The sequence below is a fragment of the Pinus tabuliformis genome, chromosome 7 (genome assembly GCF_031772625.1).
Source record: "Pinus tabuliformis cultivar Carrire ecotype Pingquan chromosome 7, CPIR1, whole genome shotgun sequence".
Taxonomy (NCBI): domain Eukaryota; kingdom Viridiplantae; phylum Streptophyta; class Pinopsida; order Pinales; family Pinaceae; genus Pinus; species Pinus tabuliformis.
This window is the reverse complement of record NC_142293.1, coordinates 100,653,751-100,663,547: the sequence shown is the minus strand read 5'-3', so window position 1 is coordinate 100,663,547 and position 9,797 is coordinate 100,653,751.

Sequence of the window (9,797 nt, the reverse complement as noted above, 5' to 3'; positions counted from 1 at the left end):
ATCTTCTCAGGGCCAAATCTGATGTTTTTGCGCACTTTGAAGATTTCAAAGCACTAGTTGAGACACAGTCAGAGAGAAAGATCAAAGCCCTCCATACAAACAATGGGGGGGAATATGTTAACACAACACTTCAAAACCTTTGCCTTGAATCCAACATACAGTTGCAGCACACAGTTCCATACACTCCGCAGCAGAATGGAGTTGCTGAGAGAAAGAATCGATTTCTCAAAGAGATGGCTTCCTACATGCTGCATTCTAAATCACTACCTCATAAGCTATGGGCTGAAGCACTTAATTGTGCTAACTACATCTAGAATAGATCTCCTCATAGATCTGTCAAGGATTAGACCCCCTTTGAGGCTTGGAGCGGCACTAAACCGAAGGTCACCCACTTCCGTGTTTTCGGCTCCCAAGCATGGGCCAAGATCCCTCTGAAAAGAGGAAAGCTCTTGATCCATAGAGCATTGAGTGCATCTTTGTTGGATACCCTGATGGTGTGAAGGGATACTGACTCCTGATTTCCTCTACGGACAAGCTCATCATTGAGCGAAGTGTCCAATTTGAGGAAAGTCTCTCGCATGCACCTCAATTACTGCATGTAGACACCTTTTATCTACCTCATGACCGAGCTGATGACTCAGTACACTCAGATGCAGATACAGAGCATGTAGATGCCGAGGTAGAGCATGCATAGGCAGAGATATAGTCTTCATATACAAATCCAGTGCATGCATATGATGATCCACATCCAAGCCCAGATCGGGCTTCCAGTAGTGAATTAACTTCCCCTGTCATAAATCAGAGAACAAGGAGCCTAAGTGAGATATATGCACAAGACCACCCAGCTACTAGAAATGGTCTTGTCACGCCCCCAAGCCTGCGGTAGTATTCCAACTGCTCTAGGCGAGGTGCGGCACCACCGAACACTTTCTTTTCACCAATACTTATGTTCGTGGACTACGCCTAACCACTTATTCCTACTTAGTTTGTGTTTCGCAACCAAGTATTATTATGTTTATCCTTTATACCAATGAACACCCATACACATTCATTATCAATAGCAATTATAAATGAAGAACACAATTGCACAGTACAAAGGGAGGGGCAACTCCCTGAACAATGAGTCTGCCCGAATAATATATTATACAATCTTCAATGTTATAAGCTTTACAAGTATACTTGGGAAACTCCAAGTTTCATACTTAGCCAAATTTACAATCTTTAGCAAACTCGGTTGCCCAGCTCGTCAGTGCCTCTGCACGGTCGCCACACGACTCACCAACCCTTCATTCACCTTGTCGCACAATCGTGTTGTTTGCCCAACTTGGGCGCGCCTCCAAGTCGCCACACATAGGGCCGTCCACCCAAGACACACCTTTGTCCACAATCTCAACACTTCACCAAGTCACTGTGCACACTTGCACGACGGGCGGGCGCTCACTCGAGCCACCCAAGAACCCGTGCCAAGTCATCGCACAAACCAGGTGCCACACACCCGTGCACGCCTCACCCAACCGCTGGGCGCTCCTGCCCGCGCCCTTCACCCACAACCGAGTCAAGCGAGTCTCCTTCGTGCAGCCTTGCCCAAGAACGGGCGCATCTCCAATCTGCGCCTCTTCTCCTTAGCTCTGCGCACTTAGACCTGCGCCTTACTCACATGAGCGAAGATGCTATGTGTTGGATCGTTGAGCGATGGTCAAATGAGCTCCATCGCAACTCCAATATATATGGGGCATAGGGCGAGGTCACAGCTACCCAGCCGACCTACCCATGCCTTCACATGCCATCATAATATGTGTGTCGGCCTTCCTTCAAATGCTCCAACCACCGTCGGCTCCACGCATTTGTTGGTCGGCCTCCATAAGGTTTAACACCATGCCACCACGCATATAAACATCAGCTCGCCCTCCATATGCGCATAACTCATTATCGCACACCCAAGGGAGCTCGCACTTCAACCGGATCGCAGCTTGTTCGACCTTCTAACCGCGCGCCCTCTCTAACCGGTTGTGGTCGCACCTCAGTGGAACTGCAGGTCTTGATAGGTCTTGTGGGGGATAATTCTGATCCACAGAGGACTAGCTTAGAGTTTATTGAGCCTCCTCTTACTCTCACTGCCACTGAACCAACACCATCCCGGCATTCTCATTTGGTTCAGTCTTCTGATCCACAGTCTTATGTTGAGGCTGCTGGGCATCCCTCTTTAGAGTCTGCCATAGAGGAGGAGTACAACTCCCTCCTCGATATGCAGACCTGGGATCTGGTCCCCCTTCCTTCAAGAAGGAAACTTGTTCGATGCAAATGGGTCTACAGGGCCAAGAGTGTTGCAGAAGGGGAAATCACCACACGAAAAGCCAGGCTAGTAGCCAAAGGCTTCCAGCAAGTGCATGGCATTGATTATGATGAGACCTTTGCTCCAGTAGCAAAGATGGATTCCATATGCCTTGCACTTGCCGTTGTAGCTGCCCAAAGATCGTAAGTACATTAGATGGATGTGAAGAATGCCTTTCTTCACGGAGACCTATCTGAGGAGATCTACATGGAGCAGCCACATGGTTTCATTCAGGATTCATCTTTGGTCTGCAGACTGAAGAAGTCTCTCTACGGCCTTAAGCAGGGCTCGAGAGCTTGGTATGCGAAGATGGATTATTTTATCTTATCACAAAACTTCGAAAGATGTAATTTTGATCCAAATGTTTACATGCTCAGGACACATGACTCTTTTCTTATCTTAGTTTTGTATGTGGATGATCTCCTAATCACTGATAGCTCGACTTGCATGATAGGTTCTTGATGATGGACATGGGTCCATTACACTTCTTTCTTGGTCTTGAGATCAGCCAGGATGCCACAGGCATCAAACTCTCTCAGGCTAAGTATGCATGGGTTCTCCTCGACAGATTTCACATGACTCACTGCAAACTAGCACCGACTCCTTTTCTGTCTAGGGTTTGCCTTGAGGTTGGAGGTGACACTCCATTAGTTGACAGTACTATCTACTGACAGCTAGTGGGGAGCTTACTGTACCTCACCCACTCCAGACTAGATCTCTCATATGCAGTAGGGGCAGTTTCTAGATACATGCAGGAGCCGCATGAGCTACACTAGAAAGCTGCCAAGCGCATCCTCCGATATGTGCAGGGCACCATCACCTTCAGGATTCACTATGCAGCAGGCATTGCATTGAATCTCCTTGGTTTCACAGATACTGATTGGGTGGGCGACAGTATTGATCGCAAGTGCACCTCTGGATATTCACTCAGTCTATGGTCTGGCCCTATCTGTTGGTCGAGCAAGAAGCAGGCTACTATTGCTCTTTCTTCATCTGAGGCCGAGTATAGAGGAGTAGTCAACATCACCATTCAAGCTTTATGGCTACAACACTTCCTCATTGAGTTGGGCATCCAGTTCCACCAATCACTGTCATTTGGTGTGACAACCAGAGCACTCTCAAATTTTGCAGGGATCTAGTACAGCGGCAGGGGTCGAAGCACATAGAGATCCATATGCACTACATCAGAGACTTGGTACATGATTGGGTCATTGATTTGTAGTTCTGTCCTTCAGCAGAACAGAATGCAGACATCTTCACCAAGACATTCACTGAATAGAAGTTTCACTCTCTGAGCGATTGTCATGGAGTGAAGGAGACAGTTGCTTAGCAACTGTCTTTTCTTCCTCTTATATTTTGATTACATTGTATTTTGAGAGGAGGTTTTTCCCATGAGGTTTTCCCTCTTTCCTCAATTTTAGTACAAGTTGCACTGTATTTTGGGTGACCTTTGGCCTTAGTTGCCAGGGCCTATTTTCTATTTTTCCCCATAGTGGTGTTCAGGGGGGTGTTGGAGGTACTACACACCTAGGACCTTCATTACTGGCACATGCAGACACTTTGTTAGAGCATTCACTGACATGCAAGGTTTCAACATTGGAATCTTCACTAGATTGGCGCCTTTCATTGTCCATTCATGCATGGGACTACATGCAAGATACTTTCTGCATGATTTACTCCCTGATTTGCTCATTTCACTCCGCAACTGGCTAGTTCTCTCCGGAACTTGCTGTAGATGTCGAGGCTTCTCATTGATCACCACTATGGCGCATTACCTTGAGATCTTCACCCAGTGATGCGTATTATTTGACTCTCATGTAGTATGTCATGAGCATTGTAACCTATTTCCTGTTAATTAATAATTCTTTTTGTCCTTTCAATTTTTTAGTGTTTTTGCTCTGCTAGATTCATCTGTGGAGGTTTCCTAACATATTTATGTCCACCAAAATTATAAAAATTAAAATTTCTATTTCATCCATAATTTATATTTTAAGTTGATATTGAATATTTCGATTCAATTTAGACTTTTCTATAATGAAGTCGTCATATTTCTTGTACATATCTCGACTGTTTTTCTACTTACATATCCTGGGCTAATTAGAATTTTGCATTTGTTTTCTTCATCTCTTTTTTTTATCCCTGTGCTTTTGTTAGGGGTCTTTAAAACACTTGGTTTTTTTAATTGCCATGGAGCGCAGGTCGTGATATTCATCTCGAACTTCTTCCAATCACCGTTGGGATCTGCTGAAACAAGCACCCAAATATTTCCAATATGTAGAAAACAATTGCCAGCCATAGAAGAAACCACATTACATTCAATTGTTTTTGTCGAGTTTAAACTGAGAGACCGAACGTGTTTCTTTACACTATGATAGGCGAAGATGGTGGGTTACAGCCAAAACTACTTCTTGGGCTTAGATGGGCTGTTTTGTCTCCACAGTCACAATATTTCTATACTCACTTAACTCACTCAAACTTAAATAAAATATAAAAATGATTTCAGGATTTTAAACTTAAAAATTTACAACTATGTTTAATTTTGTATACTCACTTAACTCACTCAAACTTAAATAAAATATAGATATGATTTTAGGATTTTAAACTTAAAAATTTACAACTATGTTTAATTTTGTAATGTTTATTTAGAAGAAACAATTAATGGACTTGCTAATTGCTAAATAGATTAGAGAAATATTCTGAAATCTGAGAATTAGTAGAAAAGTTAATTGTTTAATCTCTCTTATGATTAGCAGATTCCAAAATATTTCCAAAATCCGGAAGGATCGTAAAAATGCTTCTTACGAACTTATCATAAACATTACGACAAATATTATATTTCAACCAACTTAATGTAACTCAAATACTTTTATTTAAATCTAGGTTGACACATTGCAAGACAGATTATGTTTTCTATAATGTGACAGAAACCAACTTCAAAAATTGGGTACCTCTTATTTGCTAATCCTGTCGACATATGCAATGCCGGTGGACTGCAACCATAAATGGCCTTGTATGAATTCACCTGTAGAAAATTGATTAGCCTGCTGCAAATTTTGTATCACCCTGTACCTGCGCCATTTCACGCGGTTAGTAGTTCCTGCTCTTGACCCTGTATTCATATATTTTCCATAATACAATTGCTTGAACTCAAAATCTCCAGACCATTCCAGCCCGCAGCGTCAATAATGTGCCTTGAATAGACTGCATGAAAATAGTTCGGCAGTACGCATGCAGCTCTGAAATAGGGGTATTTTTAAATATGAAATTTATGGTCTAGGTGAGAAAATTTTCCTTTTACAAGTTTTGTGGTCTAATTTCTAGTAGAACTATACATATTTAAAAACTGCTTCAAATAAAATATTTGATTTTTCACTTAATCATTAAATTATTTTCGAAATCTGTTCTCCACTTATTTTCAACATTATAAGCTTACTATGTTGTCAAATGCCATGTCTTAGAACCATAAATCCTTTCCCGACAACATCATGATTCAAACATCTTAAGGAGATTAGCTTTCAAAGAAGGAGAGAGGATGATTTTATTTTGTTCGATTGAATTTAGATCGAATCTTAATGTTATTTAGATTGAACCTTAATGTTAATAAAACCGATGTATCTACTTAGAGGTCATCATCAAAATTGCTTGAGGCTCAATCGAGTTTGGATATTTTATATGATAGTTTTTATTCCAGATTACTTACCGGCTCCCTAACTTTCTATATATGCTATTTGATTAATAACTTAATACAAACTAAATTACACAAACCAGCTCATTTTTTTATTATTATTATTTAAAATGTTGTTTTAATTTTTAGGCAGTGATTTATACCGATGGGGCATTTGTTGGTCAGTATTACTTCAAAAAAATATTGGTTTTTGAATGTTAAACTTGAGTTTCAAGTTAATCATACCAATTAAATGGGTTAACGTATTCCCCGCAATCACTTGACTTCTTTTAATCGTACGGTTCTTGTTTCTCCATCATGGCAACAAATAACGACTCTGTCACAGGGTATTTAATGCTTTTATGGCGGCCTTCTACTATACATGCAATGCAAACAAGGATACGTTGACTAGATGAAACGCCTTTCACGTCCCTGTCCACTGGTAAAAGCTACACCGGTGCTGTTTACATGCATGCCATGGCTCTACCCTGTTTCATCGCACAATCCATAATAGAACCATGAGGCCATGCATCTATAATAGAGCCACCAGGGAACACATTTCATGGCGTACCCTATTCACTGAGATCTACATCAAAATCGACGGCCACAATGTATGGGTATTGCATCCCACTCGGATCGACATCCAAATCGACAGGGGATTAAAGTTGAATGGTTATATTACGAACAGAACTCTTTTTTTAATACGCTGCACAAAAGTTGAAAATGGGCTAGTAAGAACAGATGGTTATGTTGTTGTTGACATCCATGAACGTAAGGGCAAGATGTGTGTAACCATAGTTAGAAACATTGGCGAGGGTTTCAAAAAGGAAGGATTGTGTTGCGTTAAGGACAGTTTGATAGATCTGAGAAGGTTCATTATTCTGATTAAAGGCGATCAGCAGGCGTTGCTCAGTTTCATGTGGATTTTATTAAGGACATTATATGTATTTGGAAATTGTAATTTTAGTTGTGATTCATTCTATTTACAGGAGTCTGTTCTTATTTTTTAAGGTTGTTATATTTAGATGATTTTTAATTTAGTGGGTAGTTGTGATATTCTCTCAACTAAATAATTATGTGTTCATGTTAGTTTAATTATCTTGAACAACACTAAATATATTTATATATAACATTATTTAATATGATATATAAATTATGAATATAAATTATAGTGTGCATATTCAAAATTTAACTTGGTATCAAAACTTGTATGAGCCCTGGTCCTTGGCCCTTTCTCGCGCAAGGGAAATAAAGAGTTTCGTGAATAATTATGATTCATTTTTTTGTCTGTTCATTTAGGTCGAGCTTGGCCAAGTGTGAAACTTGTATTACCACTATTTTAGAAGTATTTCTAAGGGTTGTGTTGCTGCAACTTTGGAAGAGCATATCAGAGCGGTGGAGTTCTTGTTTGAACCTGGACAAAGGTGTTGACGCTCAGAGTGGCCCGAACTAGTTCTGTGAGCTCTTTTTCTTCTCATTTGTTTTTCTGTGTTTTCTGTGGGTGCGTGGACTACTACACTGGACTACTACACTAAAGGCATTTTTAAGACATTTTTTAAGATAAAAGAAATCTTTTGTCTTAAAAAGTCAATTTTCATTTTAGTTATTTTAATTTAAAATTTAATATCAATTGAATTGTCTTAAATATAAACTTTAAGAAAAAAATAGTTTGAGACAAAAATATTTGAGGACAAAACTTTATATTTAAAAGACAAAAATATTTTAAGACAAAACTTTCTATTTAAGATGAAATTAATTTAAGACAAATATTTTGAGACAACAAAAGTAGTTTGAGACAAAAACATTTTAAGAAAAAACTTTATATTTAAGACAAAAATAGTTTAAGACAACATTATTTTAAGACAAAAACAATTTAAGACAATTATTTTAAGACCAAACTTTATATTTAAGACAAAAATTTATATTTAAGACAAAAACAGTTCAAGACAAAAATATTTTAAGGCAGAACTTTATATTTAAGATAATGACAACTTTAGATGAAACCTATTTAAGACAATTAACAATTAAGAGTCGTTCATGCTTTTATCTTTACATAGAATGTGTCATCTTTGGGCATGGGGGTTATCGCTTGTCATGCAAAGGGAAGTTTGTTTTGCTTCAAGGGGAAATATTTGTGAGAATGGGTTGTCCTCACCACATAGACATGTTTCGCACTCATTTCACACACTCTTACACAAGTGTCACCTTTATCCTCCCAAAGTCTATCATTGGAGCCGCACTTGTCATAAGCTGCCACAAAGATTGTTGCATTAAGTGAAGTATGTGTTATATGTTCTAGATGGTCTATGTTGTATTGTTAAGTGTTCAAGTGTGTGATCATAGTCAACTTTTATCACCCTTCACATTCGTTCCACTAATCCCACACTTAGCCAAATTTCGGAGTTTCCCTAGCAACCTAGCGTCATCCAACTTTCTTGAACTGCTCACTTCACATCTCTAACCCTTAAGATTTTCCCTTTGCCTACTGGAACTATGCAATGCATAGAAATCCCAACCTCCCTTAGCATTCAAAATTGCGCAGTGGTTTCCTCCAATGTCCTTCCCTCAACTGGAACCCACTGTCTCTAGAAGCTATGCAGTTTTGTCCCTTGACTACCCAGTTTGCCTTGCATCCTGAAACTGCGTAGATGTGTCCTCCCAAGGCCTCATCCTGCAACAATCACTGCCCGTTGAAACTACGCAATTATGTCTCTCAAGGGCCACGAAGAAGGATGACATGTTAAATGACTCTCAAGGAGCTGAGGAGAAAGATGAACATACCAAGGAACCCAAGGTATGATAGAATATCGGGACCGCATGAAGACTCCATCTGATGCATAACCCTTTGGAGGGTAGGTATGGAAAACAAAGCACATATTTTGAAATACACCTCTTAGTGTAGCTTAAAGGAATTCTTATCATTGTCATATCATTTTGTCTTCAATGACATTCATGGTTGCAAGCACTGAAAGTCATTCCATGTGTTTCCTCTACATGTCTTGCTCCCTTTCGCTTGTTTATTACATAGCTTAGAAGATGAAGAGTATTACCACTTGTTTATTTAAGCTAGGGAGGTTGTGACCAACATGATCTTATGACTAACCAGGCATGATGCAAGGCATCCTAAGTGGGATGGAAGATGTTTGATGATATGTATATAGTCAGTACACTCCTTTGCATTAAGCCTTGCTTTGTATCTTGCATGTACCCTCACTACTTGTCAGATTTGGCTACTTGCTGCTAGTAGTCTCTTAGCTCTTTCCTGACAAAGCAAGGGGAAGGAATTTCCTTCAACCTCATTGATTCAAGGCTCTTCATAACAAGTATAGAGCTAAGAGAAGGAGATGTGGAATTTCACTATCAAAATCTTGAAAACCCTTTGTATGTTCGAATCTATCAAAGCGATTAAGTTGCTGCTCAACAACATTGTTAGTCTTGGAAGGCTCAAGAAACATCACATATCTAGATATTATAAACTTCTTATTCACTTAATCATAGAGATGGTATGCTTTGGAGGTATGAGTACCCAAATAATATACATTTGTGACTCCTTGCGCTGAGTTTGTTTCTTTGTTCCTTAGATATGAAGGCATAACAAGAGGAACCAAAAACCCTGAGATGCCTCACTAAAGGAATGTGGCCATACCACATTTCATAGGGAGTCTTGTTTCTGATAGCATGAGATGGACACCTATTCTTTATATACACAACACATAGAACCACATCAGCCCAAAACCTTATGAACTTAACATGTGAACTATGCCAAGTTCATAGTGAAAGTAATACATTCCATTGAACTAT